Here is a 21,202-nt window from a genome sequence, read left to right as displayed (position 1 = left end):
CTACATTCTAGAACCAAGGTACGGAGCTGAGTAAACCCTTAAGAGATTTTTTGATTCAGATTCTTGGCAAAAACCAACTTAACCTAAACTGCAACTTACTTACTCCTTCCCGCGTATTAGGCTTAGGTCAGGTACACCGGGGTAGGCGTATCTTAGAAGCACCAGTTGAGTTCCTTAGTCAATGTTTTTATGTATGTACATATTATATCCGTTTTAAAGTGTCATATGGCTAAGAAACCATATCCATGCTTTTACAGTAATATTTCATAATACTCCTTTTACTGTACGCACTTTACTTTATGATAAGTATTGCCTATAGTGGCAATTCATTTCTCTTGCATGAGAAAGAAGACTGCTCAATAAATAACACCTTTTATTGAAAATGCCCGTCTCTCTATTTCTCTGCACTCTGGTGAAACTAAGTATGCACGATTGACTGAGTAAAATAGTGGTCTATTGTTTGCACATGACTCTAGAGATACACTCTTTATTCTGAGGGAGCAAAGTTGTCATGTTTATGCGGTTGTCAGAAGGTAATCCCTTCTTGTCTAAATCAGGAGAGTTAACTCTTTCCTGAACATTCGAGAAAGTTTCTAGTGACCTCTGAGCTAGCTGGCAAAAACTAATTGAGTCTAATATAGTCAGTAGAGACCTAGATGACCTCAGTCCTACGTCTACACTGCTGTTTATATTATTCCAATGCGCAGAGCCTATTGGGAATATAGGAACTACACTACAGCCTTGCTGGTGGCTTCTGTTGGAGTAAGTCCTGACCCTCAAATGCTGTTGCCAAGGGCCAGATGTAGGTAATTCTATTTTACTGATTCATAAATACCGAATTTTACCGATTCGGTATTTATGAATCGGTAAAATAGAAGGAGGGAGATTTAGGTAAAATCGGTATTTGAATTACCGATTCTGTAAAAATCGGTATTTACCGAATCGGTAAATACCGATTCGGTATTGCCCATTGATTCCTATTGGCCTTGAAGCCCATAGGAATCAATGGGCAATACCGGATCCAGCAAGGGTGCAGAGGGTGTCACTTTGACACCCTCTAGCACCCCGAATACAGGCATGTGTGCCATGTGGCACACAGACATGCCCTAAGGGCATGTCTGTCTGTCACATGGAATAGGTGTGCATGCACACATGTGCATGCACACCTGGATTCGGTATTTTACCACCCAATTGGATCGGGTGGTAAAATACCGAATCTGAAAGGCCTTTGGGACTCAGAAGAGTCCCACCTACATCCGGAAGTTACCGAATCGGTAAAAATACCGATTCGGTATTTTACAGATTCGGTAAATTTATCGATTCGGTAAATTTACCGAATCGGTAAAATTGGCCCCCTGCATGCCAATTCCTAAATACAGGTCGGTAACGGCCGAAATTGGCCGTTACCGACCGGTATTTGGGCTCCTACATCTGGCCCCAAGTTCCTGGAATGCTTGGCTGTTTTAACATGTACTTTAATTGCCCAAATTAAAAAAGCTGTCACTTAGAAACTCTTTGCCAACGTTCTGTCTTGAGAACCAATGGAGACCGAGGTTGCCATCAAAGCCACATTTGTTTAGTTGCCAGTCAGCCTTTATTTCCAAGTGCAAACATAAGGCTTTCCCAGGACCAACACCGAGCAGCATCTGATTGATGCCAAGACCTGCTTGAGAATGGGCTTTGCCAGATCTGAGCTTTCCCTCCTTTGCCAATGCATCAGCACCCTTCCATTGTCGAGTCCTATTTCGGATACAGCTTGCCCAGCCGACAATTTGTCGCTAACAACTTTTTTCCATAAAAGTTTCCAAGTCTTAAGGTAACTCATTGACCAGGACCAACCTGCTAATCATACCCAATCCACACTCCATTGCAGTCTGTCTCAAACCGAATGCTTGTCCCAGTCTAATGCTACTACTTGCCCACAGTTGGTGCTTGCCACTTTATGGAACTATTTTCATATCTTTGTTTCCCCCTTATTGGATTTTTGTTGTGGTGTCCTTTTGTTCCTTAAAATACTCTCTATTTTGTAATAAATTTAAGTGGGTATTTTATTGTGCTGCGTTTTTACCTGTGTTTTTACTTTTAACCACATTTTCGTAAGGTAAGCTTGTCTGCTATGTTCCATAACTATCAGGGGTTGAGCTCGGGTTTAAATTACTGAAGCCTTTACTGCACAAGAATAGTGACAGTATCAGTACATTTAAGATTAATACGAAAACAAGAATATAGAGTACATCAAATAGGAAAAGTTTAAGAATACCTACATTAAAGCATAATTATAATAAGACATACATGAGATATGAAAAAAATAATGTGACATTGATGTAACAAAAAAACAGTGCAACTGCTTAAAGCAGACCTGGACAAAAATCCTTGAGATTTCTTTGCAAGTTCAGCAGCATTCTGCACTTGACTTTCTTCACCAGGAACACTATTTAAAATATATTGGTCTAGCAAAATAAACACCACCACAAAATGAATTCTATTTCACCTATTTTCCTAAAAGGAAAAACACAGAAGGGAATCATGGACATAGGAAACTTACGCATGTTTCCATTACTGTAAACTGAATGTCGATGCAGACTGATTTTGGACTATTCATGTCCAGTGATGCCTGTTTTCGCTCATTAAAACATATTGAAAGCAAACATTGGGGGATATTCTGAACAATGTGCGATAATTACAGCAAAATTAGCTTAACACTACTCTTCATATTGCAGTCCATCGCGGGAAAAACGCTGTGTTAACTAAGTATTCACAACACGGAGGTACCATGCAATGGGCCAATGATAATGCATCAAATGTCTGCAACAAAGTTAACGTGATGCCGCAAAAATGCAAAACACAAACGCAAAAAAAGTTGCGACGAGGCCAATCGCGATACAAATATCTACAAAAACCAGCCACAGGTCTGCAACTCACACACGTCAGGCAGGAAAAAACACCACAAAAGAAGAAAAAAACTGACTGACACATGCCAAACAACAGCCAAGCACAATGGATGTTGCTGGAGCAAGTACGGAGGAGAACCAGAACTCCACAAGCCCCCAGGAGCACCAGCCTGGGACCTCGGGTTCAGGGAAGGGCAAGGAGAAGAAAAGTAGGAAGAAGCGATTCAGTCTGCAGGAAAACAGGATCCTGATAACGTAGGTGGTGGAACACCATCAATAACTGTTTGTCACCTCCACTGAGTCATTGGCAACAAAACATGGACTATGGCAGTCAATCGTGGACAAGGTGAATGCAATCGGAGTGCTGAAGAGGACAATGGAAGAGGTCATGAGGCATTGGGATGATGTCAAGCGCAAAACCAAGCTGAAACTCACCAACAACCGGAAGGCAGCAATGTAGACTGGAAGTGGGAGTCCTGCGCAACAGGAGTAGCTGGACAAGATGGAGGAAATGGTGTCCACAGTCATCAGTGGGGAGACGGTAGCAGGAGTTGGGAGACCGGACATTGCTCAACATGACCAGACAAAACAGCACCAGGGTGAGAAATGACCAGGTCCTGGGGGGACGGGGAGATGGGCACAATGGCACACATGCACAATTAAGTAGAGCATATCTGCAAACAAACCAAGCCCAGACCACCAACTCCCACCAAGAGACCAATGTATGCAACTTCTCAGCACCGTACAAAGCTCAGAAGTCATAGGCACACTGCATATAAGGGAGAAGGGGGCTGCAAAATCAGAGCTGCAGTGGTGACTCCCCCAAAATACAGCACATACACACATAACATGCAGAGCACATCAACATTGACAACAAATTGGTACACACCGCAACACATCCACAACAGAACACAGGACACAACAGGTGCCACTTGTCTGTAGAATGGCCAATCACATTTGGCATTGCAGGGAAATGTGAGTTGAGAATGTACAAGTACTAACACACATCTATTATGTTGTTGAAATGTCCACTATCCCCCATTAAATAGGCAGCTCTCTCCAAACAGCCACAATGTACACAGTCATACAGTCTGAATGAAAAATGTACAACGCAACAACATATATGTGAACACAATGTTAAACTGCATCTCCCCTTCACATTGCAGAGGGACAATCAACACCTCCCGCAGAGCAGCCCGAACCTCTCTTCTCTGATGTTGAAGAGGACCACCACAGCTTCGACTCCGACACCCTCCACCAGCTCGTGGCGGGCTTCTGCACCCCACTTCCAGGAGCAGGGCAGCCCAGCTGCTACGAGGAGAACCCACCCCCGCACAGACCACCATGTAGCAGGCAGAGCCCACCACCACGGCCGCCTCCCAGAACCCCCACGAAGAACACATGGCCTTCCAATGCCGTGTGTTGGGGTGCAAGGGGAATCTGGCTGAACAGGTGTGGGTGGGCTTCAACCTCATGGCAGCCACACTAGATGCCATATGGGGGTGTATAAGTCCAATCAGGGACCACTCACAGTCCCTAAAGGACACCCACAGTCCACTCCATGCTCTCCAACGGACCATGGCTGACATCGCCGGAGCCCAGACTTGGAGACTAGAACAACTGTCTAGTCACATGGGTGTTAGAACACATGCAGAGGTCAATGGAGACCATGGAGCGGATGCAGGTGGAAAGAGCGGCTGCCACGGCTGCACACCAGTGAGAGGTAGCTGGGTACCTCAATGACCTCAGGCCCATTGTCATGGCACTGCTGCCACAAGGCCTGGCGCTGATGCATGCTGCTGCTACCATTACATCCACATCTCCGCCCCCTGATGTGTCAGTGCCACACAGTGCGGCAGACATTCCACCTCTGGCCACTGATGTGCCACTGCCACACAATGCTGGAGACAGAACACCACCACCCTCATGTGTGGCACATGAAACTGCAGAGGGGGAAGATGAAGATGAATCCGCCATCGTGGCAAGAAGGACGCAGTAGCATGCATCACCGCCATAGGCCCTGTTTCTGCTTGGTTTCGCCCTCTGCATCATCACCTTCCACTATCCCCCGATACACTCTGCGCCACTCACCTTGGACCTCAACATGGACTGCCACATCCTGTTTGATCGCCAATGACACAGCAATCAGACAGTGGACTGAACTCTTCCTCTTCCTTTTTTAACTTGTCATTCCCTGAAGGACGCAGGCTGGCCCTCCACGGGCCAACATTGTAAAGTGTGTTTTGCATGGCCCTGTACTGCTACATAATCACACAGATGTGTCATGTGTCTGGTCTTCCAAGTGTTGTAGTATGGATAAAGGTAGGCTCAGTGATTCACCCTTACGTCCATGTTGCTCATGTTGTGGGGCTTGGGTCACAGGGTGACACATTTACGAATGTGGTCCGGGTGGGGCGGACAAAACAACAGACACACATGCATTAGTTACTTCCTTGTCCAGCCCAGTACGGACCCACACCCAGAGCCCCAGCGTCATTGTTCACACCCTTATGCTGGACTGGCATACACCAGGCCAGCCCTCTCCGCTTACGCTCATAGGTGGGGGACCACAGCGCTATATGTGCCAGGTCATCCCGGTAGTGATGTGCTGATCATAGGTCTAGTTGTCAGCATGCCACAGCGACTTCCTCACAGCTGGTAAACACTCACACCACACCCATCCAGCACACACGTCACAAGACATGTGACCCTGCCAATAAAAGGGCCTGGCGCACGTGGAGGATGCCTTTTCCACTCTCTATCTGGGTGCTTCCATGTGGTGTACATATAGGCATGAGGGCCTAGGGCCCTCGAAACTCACATTCCCCAGGACCGGAGGTGACATGCTGTCGTCCGCACCACGATACCCAATCATACAGGGTCCATGACTTTTGGGGCTCAGACTTGGTGGCACTGGATACACTGCGGCTGGCACAGGCACACCACCATGGAACGGTGACTTTTGGTGCACTGAGTTAGGGGCACCTTACGTGCTGAGCGGGTTTGCAGCCACCAATGATGCCCCGCCCTGGCGGTCCGGACTGGGATCAATCGAAGTGAACCCTGCTAGAAAGAACTGTAGGCCTGAGCTAGCAGGCAGTACGTGGACACCGAAACGTGTCATGGCCTCGCGGGCACAGAGTTAGTGGCACCCCAAGGGCTGAGCGGGTGTGCAGACTGCGATGATGCCCTGTGCACTGGTTTGTCCTCTGCCATAGCGAAATCAAGACCCAGAATCAAATGTGAGACCTGGTAGCCCTTTGATTGGGGCTGCATGCTGTGGAGGGTGCCATGTTCGCGGGCTCGGGGCTTGCACCGGCATGTGGTGGGCCCTATTTGCGACATGCCAGTGGCAGAAGGTGAGCAGTGAGGCCTGGGTGCGCAGGGTCGGGCATGCACCGCTGGGCGTTGGGAGGGGCTGGGATGCAGCTGTCTTGGTGCGCAGGGGTGGACATTCAGTGCTGGGCGGCGGGAGGGGCTGGGGTGCAGCTGCCTCGGTGTGCAGGGGAGGACATGCACCGCTGGAGGGTGGGAGGGGCTGGGGTGCAGCTGCCTGGGTGTGCACAGGCGGGCATGCACCGCTGGGTGGCGGGAGGGGCAGGGATGCAGCTGCCAGGTTGTGCAGGCTCAGACAGGCGATGATGGTGTGTCAATTGTCTGTACTTTGCCATTCATGTATCTGGACTCTGTTTCAAATGACGGATCTGTTTCAGATGTGGGACCTGGTGAAGTGCACTACATACCGGCACATGGTTGGAGACACACCGGTGTCAGCAGGTGAGCAGTGAGGCTTGGGTGTGTAGTGTCGGCACTCTCTCTCCCTGTCCCTCTCTTCTTTTGTCTGTGTCTCTCTCACCCTCTCTTTCTGTCTTTCTCTCTCTCTCCCTCTCTTTCCATCGTTCTCTCTCTACCCCTCTCTTTCCATCTTTCTCTCTCCCCCGCTCTCTTTCCATATCTCTCTCTCCCACTCTTTATCTCTCTCTGTATCTCTGTCTCTCCTTTGCTCTCTGTCTGTCCTTTGATGAGTGCAAGACACACCTACTCATCTGGAATTTTGTCTTGCAGGCTGTGACCTACAGATAGTCCCGAGGAGAGCCGCTATGTGTCTTCATTTCAGTTATGTGTTTATTTGAATACATTTTCATTTGTTTATTCGAAGGTGAATGTGTGATGCTCATTTTTGTGACGACACATGCATGTCACCAAATGTGATTGTGTGACATCAGGCGGAATATTTGGTACATGATTTTGTGTAGTTGATGTGGCATGTCTTTGCCTGGTGGGGTGGTCCTGGAGGTGATGGCGGTGGGTGTTTTGGCCCTGTTGGGGCTCCGAGTTGCATGATCAGTGGCTCCATGGCGTCTGTTGCCCTTCAGGTGTGGCTGTGGGCTGGACTCAATTTTGTGGTGCAGGCTGTTGTCCGACTTTACACCAGGTCAGAGCAAGCGTTAGTTTCCTGCTCCTAATGTGCCTTATCGCCTGTTTTGGGTTCTTATCGCCGATCTGGCTGGTCGTTGAGAATGTTGCAGAGTGGTGTTGTTGCGGCCTTTGGCACAGGAACGCCTACTCTGCATCTCATTAGAGATAGTTGCCGGGGTCACCTGTTGCAATGTCTTTTGTAGCAGCTATCGCAGGTAAACTGGTAATATGGGCTGTTAGCACTAGCTTGTGAATGGGGCATTAGTTTTATTGCAACTTTAGCTGCGATAAAGTGCTGATAACTTGGCGAGAGCTCCATGAGAATATGCCCCAGAATTTTCTATTTATTTTAAACGGACTGACTTAATAAAGTTGCTATTATCTACATATCGCTCTTTTATCGATCCCACATTAGCAACAAATAGTCCTAGTTTCCATGTACATGAAAGTAAAAAATGATGCCCTCATTGGAAATTGCTGGATGACGAATGTCAGAGTGTCTTATTGAACTTGAGAACTGAAACATATTCACGTTTAGGGTGGGTTAACATGAGTGCAAACCGCAGCCCGTGACATATTTAAAATGTCTCCTTCTGAGCAGGAGAAATTTGTTTACATCACTTGTTTAAGCGTGTAACATGTGCCAGGTTTTGGTTGGTACTTTATTGCTGTGGTATATAAGCACATGTAACATCCAAAATAGAATATTCTCCTCTGTAAAATGAATCAAATGATACAACTCCATCGAAGAAAGTATTTCACTGAAAATAAAGAGTAAATGTGAGTAAAACTAAACCGGATCTACCAGAAAGTATCGCAAGATGTGAGGGTGTGAACCATGCCCTGTGAAAGCTTCTGCTTGTAATTCGTTTAGGTCATTGATTCAGGGATTCAGTGAGCCTTTTACATTAAATTCATAGTTGTCTATTGGTTCAAGGAAATCAGCAAATGTAGTCAAATCTCACCATAGTACAAGGAAAGATTCAAATGCTACGTAACGTGAACTACCCAGCCTAAATTAATAATGGCCCATTCACCCCTGACTTATGATGACAAAAAAAATCTGAAATAAATTCTCTCATGACCGTAGCAGCAGTCTTTTTAAGATCATTAATGCCGATATTAACTTTGAAATTGGGCATAATGATATCCTGTGATCAATGTATTATATTTCAATCAATCATTAACACATTAGATAGATGTTATGCATTTACACATACTGAATTCTTCATTAATCACACCGCCTCTTGTCCTGAGCAGTCTGACACTGAGATTCACACTACTGATTTTCTTTGTGAACATTTCTTTCAATCGCTCAATTACAGATGTGAGAAGTCTGTCAGATCTTGATAATGTATGTTGTCTGGTTTCTCCTCTGTTAAAAATATGATTCTGCCTAATACTATTTTATGCTACATTCGAGAAGCTCAGTTTATTGTATACTGTTTTGAACTCTGACCGTTCCACTGGATTTCATTATTTTCACAGTCTCGCGTTATCGTTTCTGAATTTAAACTATTCGCTAAAAGCAAAATAATCTTCTTACTTTTAAGTTCTGGGTCGATGGCGATGTCAAAGAATTTCCTGTAACATTATTTTAAATGCATTGCACTCAATTTCAGTTCCACACCTTTGCAGAGCTTTCCTATCACAAATGTGTCTATAAGCCGAAAGTGCTCATTTGCAGTCCATTTTCTTTTGAGACAATCATTTCCTTTTTTCAAGAAAGAAATGAAAACATAACTTAATATTATTGGAGGATTGTGGAAAGAAATAAAACAACATATATGGGTTGGAGCACCATTTATGTATATATTATTTAGGTCCATCCATGAATCATAAACTGCAGACACTCCAGTTATAAGACCATGCAAATCTTCACACTGTCAGTAATGTGGAATAACTGTAGGAATATTGAATTACCATGCGGTAGCCCACGCGGTATTGTATATTCTCAGAGGTTTAATGCACACATTAAACATCGCTTGTTGCCGATGGGAGATTTTTGTGGGCTGGTCCCACGTGTTCAGGAGACACAGTAGACGTACCCGAGTTGAGTTTCATGTAGTTTATTAAGTCTTTAAGAAGTATTTACAGCAAGCCCCACCAGGAGCTGCCTGCTAACTGCTCAGTCCATCTTCGAACTGACAACACTCACACCAGGCACCCAAGCAATCCACTCATGTCTATCACACCAACATTCTACACAGAACACTCACACTGGCTGAGCAGCTAGGAACAAGGTGAAATGGAATATTACAGCATAACATGAGAATACTGCAGAGATCTATGTGGGGGCCTCTGTGTGGGGCATAGATTGAACAAACAGCATAGGAAGGGGAAGTGAGGGATGGGAAAGTATAGGTCTGACAGGTGCAACCTTACCAGAGTAAAATGTGGGGCTGAGTTGGGGTTCCAGCCCCGTCTACTGTTTCAGCCAAAGCTTCAAGAGATTTTATTACCAGATTTTCTATCTGGTAAAATTGCATTCGATGTACCAGGACCCGGGAAAACTAGGTTCAGCAACATCAGGGCAGCTAGAATCTGGCACTGTGGAATTTCACACAGGAATATCGTGCTATTGTATTCGTCATTATAACCTTTGCATGGAAGTTAAGTCCTCACCACTGACTGTTACTTTCACTGCAACTCTTTTTTCCCCAAGTAAACACTGCACTTTTCTTCACATTGCTCACTATACCCCTTCCGAATTACAATTCGGTTTTGAACAGTGCATGGCACTAAGTACCACCACACAACTGATGCTGCACAACTCCATGCCTGCAGCACTTCTTGCACCTTGGTCCTGTATAGCAACCAGTACTGATTTACTCTCTGCATTCTGATGTTCAACAAATCCCAGGTCCCTCCTTTCTTTTTATTCTACATCATTACACACTCCCTAGTCCTTGACAGTTACCAGTGAGCTGCAGTGCTGGGTTTTGTCATTACACAAAAGGCTGGAATTCTTGTTTCATGTCTTGTAACTCAAATGATCTCCCAACACTCCAGCCAAACACTTCAACTTGGTTTGGATCACTCTCTAGATGAAATCTGCTCTGGATGTATGACATAAACGTGTACTTTTCACAAAAGATGACAAAGTCCAAGACTGTGTAGAGCAAAGAAAGAAACCAAATCAGAGGCTAAAAAAGCGTTACATTTGTATACATTTCAGGGATTACAGATAGACCTCCACCAATGGAGCTCTGTGAAATACAAGCAATTGTTTGAAAAGTTGATTGACGTTCAGGGCCGGACTGGGAACCAAAACCGGCCCTGGCAAAGTGCTCGGCCGGCCCCCCCGCCCCCCGGGCGGGAGGGGGGCGAGCGCTTTGCCAGGGCCGCTTTTCAGCCGATTTTGTTACAGGGCCGATTTTGCAGCTATGCTGCAAAACCGGCTCTGCAACAAAAACGGCCCCCAGGGCCCAAAACTGTCCCCCACCCTTGCGGCCGACCGGGGGATTGCCCGGTGCCCACAACGGCCAGTCCAGGCCTGTTGACGTTTTTGTGTTATGCACTGTAGTACTAGACAAAAAATCTGCTACTGAGGCAGCATCTTAGGCTGCAGCAAAATAAATCATCAGAGATCGATTTGCTGCACAAGCAGGGTTAAGATGTGTGTTGCAAAGTCATCCTGTGTGCCCTGTGGGCCCCCATTTTTTGCTGAAGGATACTGGTGGTAAGTGACTCTGACTGTGCTCTCGTCTCTCTTGACAGGCTAAGGCAAGGGCTATGTTGAAAATACAAGTGAAAACACACGTGCATTAAAATGCACTATAGGACCAATTACGAAGTTGGGAGGAAAGCCTCCTCCAGACAGTCGGAATCACCTCGACCGTGTGGGAACCCTTCCAACCATCCCAGTCGGTTTAAAATCCGCGCGACCAATTAAGATGTTAGTGGTTGGCATGCAAACCACGTGGTCATTCCAAATTGGTTCCGACTGGCTCTCAGGGAATTCGTATCGGTTGGAATCCCACCGTACACCTCTATGGACAGCATTTCCGAATTGGTGATTACAATGTTAATTTCCAACAGCCTTTCTGAGTCTGCCTGTCCAACATAGAAAGGCTGTCAGATAGTGACTTTAGGGGCCCCTTGCAAGTCTCCCTTCATCCTGAGGCCTCCGGTTGGGGGCCAAGGGGATACCTAAGGGACCCACCTGTAAAACTCTGCACTGTGTGGCAGGTACCATGGTTTGCCTGAGACAGGGAGCAGTGTTTTACACACACAGCTCATTTCCCCATAGGAGCTCGTGTTGTCAGGCAGAACACAAGCTCCCATAGAAAACAATGGGACTCCGACCGAACAGTGTTCGATCACATTGTAATCAGGTGGGCGGAACTGCTGTCTGCAAGTCAGTCGGTCCCGATTTCGAGGCGGTGGCGGGCAGAAATATTCCGCCCAAAATCGTAATTGGCCCGATGTGTTAGAATACACTTTTAACTGGCATGACTAACACAATAAGTCCTTAGTAGAAAATAGGGCAGTTGGATTGAAACCTTGACCCTGATATATGATAGGACATGGACGTTTAGAGGCCAGCAGCCTTTTTTGCACTTGCCTGTGTGCACTGCTGATTGCAAGAGATCATTTTAAAAGCAGTCCTGCTACACTGCTTCTGAATGTATACTGTGCCCAAACTCGACTTTGGTGGTAGTTCACTTAAAAAAGTAATAATCTACATTCTTTTTACAGATTAGGTATTCCCAGGCTCTCCCCTAAGTGACCCTGTGGTGGGTGGTCATGTAACTTTAAGCAGGATCCTTATAAAAGATGTTTCATAGGCTCTGGGGATAGAGAGCTTGCACATTTCACTTCACACATTGCAGTAAACTCTCTCCAAAAATCAACTTTAGGGCTATGAGCACTGTTGAGTGAGGATGTATATTATGTTTGCACATTAGGTACCCCCAGGGTCTTCCCTAGGTGCCCCTGGGGTGGGGGTCGTGTATCTAAAAGCAGGGACTTTTATAAAGGATTCTTTATATGCCCTGGTGATGGAGAAATTGCACAATCCATGTTCCCATTGTAGATACCTAGCCACATAGAATAACCTTGAAATAGTTTATGAACGCATACATATTGCTAGGAATTGTATAAATATAATTCCAATACTTAGAATAATGATATTGATACATCCAAAATATGCCATTGCTGCATGTATCATAAATTGTGCAGAAAATAGGTTATAAGACTTTCTTGTCTGTAACCCAAAATTCAGCTTCCCTGCAGTCTTTCTTGATTGGTCTGAGAAACCAGGATTAGCCAGGCTGAATTGATGAAGTGATAAGTGGCTCACCAGGGGGGAGGCTATCTGCTGGAGAAGACTCTGCTACACAGGAATGCGAGAGCAGGGAACTAGGGTTGTATAGCATGAGGCTTCAAAGGAGGAACAGGACAGACACGGAATGCCAGGCCTACTTACACCATCCTTTCTGACCCAGCCAGATGGCAGGCATAAGGAAGGAATCTGCAGACGGTAGGTGGAGGAGAGCCATGGAAATGAGTAACAGTGCAGGTTGGTTTAGTTAATTCTTACTCCTCTGCTGAGATTTCAGCCATCATTAATTTTGGTGGAATAGTGCTTTTTGTGACAAGAACATGCCACATTTTGGAGGAAGTTGTCATGCTCTGGATATGGCCGTGCACCTCATTTGGCAGGAGTGCTCTCTTGCTTGACCCTAGAGAACATTGAAGGAATATGTAAGAGATATAGAGCCTCTCATATCTGCTGCTTGAAAGTAAGAGAAGAAGAAGGATTTCCATGCTGGAAACTCGATTTCCACCACCAGGCCCTGCAATCTGACTAACTGCGCTTGCTGCACTATCTGGAACTATTGCCCAGTGGATGTACCTTGATTTAAAAGCATTAAAGAGTGGCTCACTGCAAGCTACAGGTTAACAGAGTACCATTACCCCCAATATTCCCCTGCCTGGAGTCTGTTCAGTTGCCTTTTAAGGGTTGTATACAAGTGCATTGTTGAAATTGTGGTCCCAACCATTCAAGGAGCATCTTTGAGCTTCCAGACCCTTCTATTGTCTTTTGAACCCGTTGGGCCCTCAAGAAGAACTTCAGGAAGAAGGTCCAGACGTTTGGAGTAACTTTGGAAAAAAACTCCATACTCGACAGTGAGACCCAAGCATGCCAACTTTACCTTCGACACAGTCAGCATTCCAGGTTTGTCCCGCTCAAAAGCTCCGTAGGTCTGGTTTCCAGGATTTGAACTGGAGCTTCCTAAAAATCAAGCCGGTGAACCCTCACCGAATCCGGCATGGTGAAGATCAGCAAGGGCTCTCAGAAGAAAAAGCTCCAGAAAAGTTTCTGGGTTTGAAGGTAACATTTTAACGGAGGCCTACCGTGTGGGGTATCTAAGCAAGGCTCCATTGTGGTTGGTCTCAATCCTTTAATTTATCCTGGTCAAGCGTGACCAGATGTCCAGAAGAGGCACTATTGTTTTTTTAAGCATTAGAAAATGTTTATTCTTTAAAAATTCATATCTCAGGTTCCCTACATTGAATTTTGGTAATTTAGGGATCTTGATAAAGATAAAATAATTTCCTATTTTTATAAATTGGTATGGGATTTTAATTGTGTGTTGTTTGTAAATTATTCACTGAATTGGTGTTTTAAAATTCTTTACATAACTGTCTCCTAAGTTAAGCCTACCTGCTCGCAGCCAAGCTATCACGGGTTGAGCATTTCAACAATATCCCCCAAATAAAATGTTATGAAACAGAGTTGAAAGATTAATTTTGTGATGTAAGTGGTAAGTACAAATGGAATACACAGCAAAATAATGCATAGTATATTCTTTGGACCAAGTTGTTTTTAGGAAAGCCTATGTGCACACATCGTTACTTTGTGACAAAAGAAGATAAATCCAATAATAAGTTATTATGCCAGCGAAGAAAAACAAATAACCATGGGGAAGGTGTAGCAAATACGTCAACTCACTTAATCTTCCTTGATGTTTGTCAAATTTACTACCCAGTTTTTGGACTTTTACTGTGTAGTGTAGTTCCTACATTCCCAATATGCTCTGCGCATTGGAATAATATATCCTATAGATTAGACGTAGGACTAAGGTGACTAGGTCTCTATCGAATATGCTAATCTTAATAGTGTGTGCCAGCTAGCTCAGAGGTCACTAGAAACTTTCTCGAATTCACAAGGAGGGATTAGTTTCTGACAACCGCATAAACAGACAACTTTGTTTCCCAAAAATAAGAAATATATCTCTAGAGTCGCAGAAACAATAGATAAGTATTTCACTCAGTCAATTGTGCATGCTTCGTTTATACAGAGGTGCAGAGAAATAGAGAGACAGGCATTTTCAATGAAAGGTTTTATTGAACAGTCTTCTTTCTCATGCAAGAAAAGTGAACAGCTACAATCGTAATGTAGACTGCAAAGTATAATGCGTACAGCAAGAACAACATTATAAAATAATACTGTAAGAGCATTGTAATGTTTTTTAAACCATGTATAAATACATACATAAATAACAATGTCTAAAAATACTCAACTGGTGCTTCTAAATACGCCTACCCCAATGTACCTAACCTAAGTCTAGTACGCGGGAAGAAATGAGTATAGTGAAGCATAGGTTTAGCTTTCTTTGCCAAGAATCTATCCAAGAATTCTCTAGGTTCTAATCAGCTCCATACCTTAGTTTAGAATGAAGGAGGTCTGGTATCTCAGTCCCGGGACTCGATATCCAAACACCCCGCAAGGGGAGCTTGGAAACACTTGAGCTGGATTTTCGCTGAGAGAAATGCAGCTTCTTGATCAGTGCGTCAGCTGGAGGGTCGACTCCCTTCGGCACTTGCTGCAGCGAGCTGCGTCGGGCAAGTAGATAGTCGAACTGCTCCGAACGATCGTGTCTTGCTAGAGCAAGTGAAGGCATATTTATATCTTGAAGGTATGTAGTTTGACGTAAAGTTGGGCATAATAAGGTCAGAAAAGAACCCCTAGGGAATAGTAGTTCTGGAGTTCTTGGAAAAATCAATATTCAAGCAAGGGAAGGTCCCTGACTGCTTAAGCTGATTTTCCAAGAAATCGTTGTGACGTTTGGTATGGGTGGAAGTAACCATGCATGGGCTATGTCTAAATAAGGGATTGATTTCAATGCCTGTATTAGGGCAATGTGAATTGTACCTATATACGGGCATGAATCGGGAAAATTCACTCCGAGCCTAAAACGCCACACAACACCCACTCCACTTTATTATGTACAACATTACTAAGTTCTAAAACACATAAAACATATCTAAACATGATGTGTTAAAAACCCTACCCAAAATACATAAAAATGCATTTGAAATGGTTGCACACGAAAAGAGCATTTGTGCTGTACGCATTTAAAACCAATGTTTCATTCAAAACATATAGATGATATTTAAAAAATGCTATCCGAATGAATCATGAAGATACATTTATGAAATGGCTCTTAAATACAGAAGAAAAAGGTGAGACCGTTCCATGACAGAATATATAAATTGTTTGGTTGTGGACAAGGTCAAATATTGTCTCTTGGAAGTATTCAAAGAATTCTTGTTCTCTAGGAATAGTTCTACTTCAAGCAGATTACTTTGTGGCAACAAAAAGTTCAATTTTGGGAAAAAAATTAAATCATAGAAAAATAGAGTTCCAAAGTTAGAAGTTTGTTTTGGAAAGTGAAGGTTGAATTCAGAGTCTCACAGAACACTGTCTGCTAACTTCAAAAGTCAGTGTCATTGTTCATAGAAGACATCAAATCTTCTAAGCTGGTAAAGAATTTGTCTACTACTGTAGGTGAAAGTTGGACTACCTCTTTAAGCAGATCAACAAGCACATAGATGAGAAGCATCGCCGTCAGCATCAGCCGCATTATCGATGTTCGGAGTAGATGGTACCTGTGTGCCTGTTGTTCCACGTATCTCACTGTCTGCAGTTTGCGTCTGTGAGATCTCAACGAATGTCGTCATCAGGATTTGGTAGCCACTGGGGACAACACAGTGCATGTGCCATTACCGGTTCAAGCAAAGCATCAACTTCCATTGGCAGGACTGATGGAAGTGTCAGACAGATGTCTAGCATGCATTCTTCTCCACATAGCAGACATTGAAGAACAGGTAAGATGCAATCTTGCCTGATTGGTCGGAATGATAGAAACCACTTGGTATTCAAATCTCTTAAACAAGTCAAGCCCAGTACTTGAATCATGCGATCATGACACTACATTGCCAGGAGGGTGTTCTCCAAGGTGATCTGGATGTCGATGGTGACTTGGCTTGCAATATGGGAACAGAAGGAGCAAAAATATTATCCCTGCTACGTGTCCCAAATGAGAAGCAGGCTGCCAAACACACGAGTGCACGAAGTTTGGAAACATGCTTAGGACTGCTTCAAAGGGTGCTAACAGTCCAGAAAAAATCATCTTAAATACATGTACAATACCACTTGTATCAGACATGTTTAAGATATGACGTAACATTTCTGAGAAATGTATAGGGCAGTTTGTCGATAAAAGGGCATGTATCTCTGCAGAAGTCCTTGCAACCTGCAGATCGTACGTCTCTTCGGCCGAGGTCAGTGGCACAGATTTTTGACAAAAGAATGGCTTTCATTCTGCTTAAAGTATCAATTCGTATAGAAGAGATGTTTATTGAAGGCCATAATGGGGACTCTCCGTCTGTCCTAGTTTTAGGAAACAATACTTGCATACAGCAAGTGACCCTGGCTGACACCATTACGAGATAGGGGGTTCCTGGCAACATGCCACACCAGCTGTGATCATTCAACATAATGTAACTTCCATTAGAAAGCTGCCTAAAAATGGGATCTATCACTTCAGCCGGAAAACATTGCAGGTGGCAGAATAAGTTGTTCGAAGAAGCATCGCAGGCCCCGTGTAAATTAATACCCTGACACAAGAGTGAACCGCTTAGTGTATTTTCGCAATTTGTACTACTAACAAACACTTCTTTTCCCCCACTCCAACATTTATGCGTATAAGGTAAATCCCAGGATGTCTTGATGTATTCTTTACCCAACCTTTTATATATGCCTGCTGGTATATGTTTCAAACAATTCTGAAACCGGAAAATCGTAACAGGCAGAGTGATTGTACCGTGTATTATCCATTCCGTTGCTGGTTTCTCAGAAACAGTTAATGGTAATCTTTCAATCAAGTTTTTCAATGCTCAGCACCGTACAGTCTGCTCCCCTCTGTGTCAAAGTGATTTGTTTATCTGTAAGGTTAAATTCAGAAAACAATGACGTGGTGTTGATTAGACGCCATGTCACATAGCCAGAACAAAGGTTTTGTAACGTTCGGCCCAAAAGCATTATAGAACGCAATTGTGACTGACCATGTTGTAACATGACCAAGTCCTGTTCCTTTAAGTCAATGGCAGAGAATACTATGCTGTCCAAAGAATATATTCTGGATGACAGAGTCGTTAACCCATTGTCAACTACAGAGAGATATTTTCTCTTCATTAAGATGATCAATTTCTCGTATTCGTCCTGCTGTCTCTGCTTGCATTGTTTTTCCATGCTTCATTATAAATGGCATAGATACCGGCGTATATAAAACATTCATGGCGCGGTTTTGTAGGTCCTTGTAAGAAGTCCCTTAAATCAACACTATCTTTAAGTAAAGATAAGTGTTGTTTTACTTCCTTTAGTGTAGATTTTTGTAGCCACTCAAGTCAAAGTTTTCCCACACTGTATGATGTTACTATGCCTAAATGTTGTCTCTAGACATATCTTGGAGCTGGCCTAGTGAATGTGAGCCCCTGTGTCCTATTTAGGAATCTATCTTGACAGTTGTTTCTGTCTGTGGGCCAGATTAACCATTTTTTCCAATCAGGATCTGTTGTGTTTTTAAGTGAAATATTTTTTATGTCAACCACCCCGTCTGAAGTGTTCCTTCTTGCAGGTGTAGGTGTAGGTATTGATGGTTTGTTTAAATCTTTTATCTTAGCTAATCCAAGACAAGATGTCTGTTGAACAGTGTCATTCAAAAACATTATTTGTTCTGGGATAATGCAGGCTCTAAATAAAGCTTCTATCCCTGCACTTGCCAGTCTTTTGTGCCTTAGACAGTTTTTGTCTCAATATTGTCTTTCCAATAGGCAAAACCTATTGTAGACAGCTGAGCATAAAAAGCCGCAGAATAAATTTGCTCTGTATTTGTCAACATACTTTTCATTCCTGTTCTATTTACATTTGTAAAGTAAAATGATTCTGGATTTGAAACACTAAACCCTGAAAAGTATGGAAATTTGTCACAAAATGTTTTTGAGCTACCCTTTGGTGGCGTCGGGCAATGTTCCCATTGGTAATAGGTAAATACATTTCTAGGATTTGCAGATTTATGCAAAAAATGATGACCACAGTGATTATAACAATACATTTGTTCATAATCTGATGAACCTTCTAAGTATTCATGATTTGTCAATTTTGCAGACATTTCTAAGTCTGACATCATATTATTAACAGACTCAAAGTCCCAATCATCAGAAAAGGTGCTAGGTGAAACAAATTCACTCAAGGAAACTTTGAAATGGTGTTGAATCTTCAACAGCTCTGCAGGATAAAGAATGCCTATTCAGTTCTGTCCCAAGCTATACCACCTGGTATAGGAACGGCTGTAATGTTCACTGATGACAAGTCTCTTTGTTCACGATGAGATGATTTGTGTGGCTAGAGTAGTAAGTTGATATTCTTACTTGCTGTGTCCTTTGTACAAATCTCCCATTGATCAGCATTCCCAAGGTAAATACCAAGGTCAACCAAAGTAGAAGAAAAAGTATACCCAATACAATCCATACTTCAATCCATGGTGAAACCAGATAAGTCTTTTCCAGTTGATGAAAGAGTTCTGTTGCATGTTCTTTAAAAAGATTTTTAGCTGGTGTCGTTTCAGGTTCGCTGGGATCCTCAGAAAACGTATCAAAATTAATGAAATAGCCACAGGCAGATCTGTCATGTAGAGATTGCTTCATAATTCGTTGAAATGGCTGGAACCACTTGATTACTTGTCATATTAATATAGTCAGATGCTATTTTATTGTAGACAGGCGTTTCTTGACGAACTGTTATTTGGGTCTCAAGACTTTTTTGCATAGTCCTTTATTCTGCACTGTAGAGTCTTCGATGGCGATGAGTCTCTCAGTTTGAAAATCTTTAATTGTAGCCAGATTCGGGTGTCTGCTACATCTTTGGAGTCCACTTGGCCTACTACTTATGATTGGCCACATGATGTGGTTTGACCAGGTCGATGGATATGAACCTGTTCTCCTTTCTTCCAGCAAGGGGCGGCAGTAACATTGTTCTTGATCCGTGGATTGCTAACACAGGTACTGGTTGTATGTAAAAAGGCCCAAATTCCTTCTTGTCCGCGATCTTGTCTCTGATTAGATCCCCAATCTTTGGAATCCAGGCAGGCCTTTCCGGGACGGGTGGTTTTTCTTCAGTGGTCGTTGGCTTCTGCAATGTGTTGCTTTGACTTTTCCTTGTTTCATTTAAGTCCTGCAAAACAGCCAAACGGTAGTGTGGCGATCAAGGTCCTGAACAATCATTCTAGTTCCAAAAAGGATTTTATATGGAGTGATTCTCCCTAGAGAACTTCTTGGCAGATTGTTAAGACTACAGTGGACACTTATTAGATGATTGACCCACCCATCACCCGAGCCTAGTACCCTAGCTGTAATAGATTGCTTTATGTCCCGGTTTATTCTCTCTACAACCAAATTTCCATCAAGATGAAATGGACTAGAATACCGCAATGCAACGCCCAGATTGGCCATGGCCTCCTTGTAAGCTTTTGAGCTAAACTCAGGACCCTGGTCAGAATGTAGCATGCCGACTGCGTATGTGCCGATAAAGACTCGCAAATCTTTTATAACAGTTCGGGCATCAGCCGAGCGCTGAGGCCACATCCAAATGAATCTTGAGCACGAAACCACTGCGATCATGATATATTTATAGTTACCATCCCTCTGCAAGGGACCGCAGTGGTCCAGATAAAAACATGCTAATGGTTTATCTGAAATGAACAGGGGCATCTGCGCAGGACGTTTCACTGTAAAGACTGTCATTTTTTCACATTCCAAAACATAGTTTCTGGTTTGTTTCCTCATGCGCCGCCATCAGAATCGCTGCTTTAATAATGATACTGTAGCAGAAACACCTGCGTGTGCAGAAACAAGCCCTTCATGTGCTGCTGAGATTAGTCCTAATCTATGTTCCATGTTTGGAATAACTCTATCCCCCACTCCTGGGATTCGAGAAAAAGGAACGTTTTTTGATTCAGTTATATATGAGTATTTGAGTGGAAAACCTTTTGGTAATGTTTTACCACTGTCTTTGCTTGAAGCATTGACGGCTTGCATTATTTTGCCGTCTATTTTCATTTTTGAATGAGTGATTGCAGCTACGGAAGCCATTTGCACAGCTGCCTTCGCGGCTTCATCAGCCAATGAATTCCCTGCAACGTGAACGCCATCACGTTGATGACTCAGTGTATGGGTCACATGAGCTTTTTGTAGTTCTTTTCGTAACTGTACTACTTGTTCCCAAAGCAACGTATGCATAATTTTGTGCCACCTTTTGCATCTTTGTAACCAATTTCAATCCAGCTCTGCAAGTATTCATTGTAATATTGAATACAATAATACGAATCGCACACAATTAGTGCAGGGAATTCGTGATCAGTATTTTCAAGCGCCATCTTGAATGCTTGTAGTTCAGCTCGCTGAGCTGTACAATCTCCTAGAGATTGCGTTTTAGTGACCATAGGTCGGAATTTACCATCGAGCCAGCGACCTTCAACGATTGCGCACGCTTTAAATTATACATCCGTACTGTTCTAGAGGCAGAATCTCAGTAGGCAGAG

The sequence above is a fragment of the Lissotriton helveticus genome, chromosome 2_2 (genome assembly GCF_964261635.1).
Source record: "Lissotriton helveticus chromosome 2_2, aLisHel1.1, whole genome shotgun sequence".
Taxonomy (NCBI): domain Eukaryota; kingdom Metazoa; phylum Chordata; class Amphibia; order Caudata; family Salamandridae; genus Lissotriton; species Lissotriton helveticus.
This window is presented reverse-complemented; position numbering follows the sequence as displayed.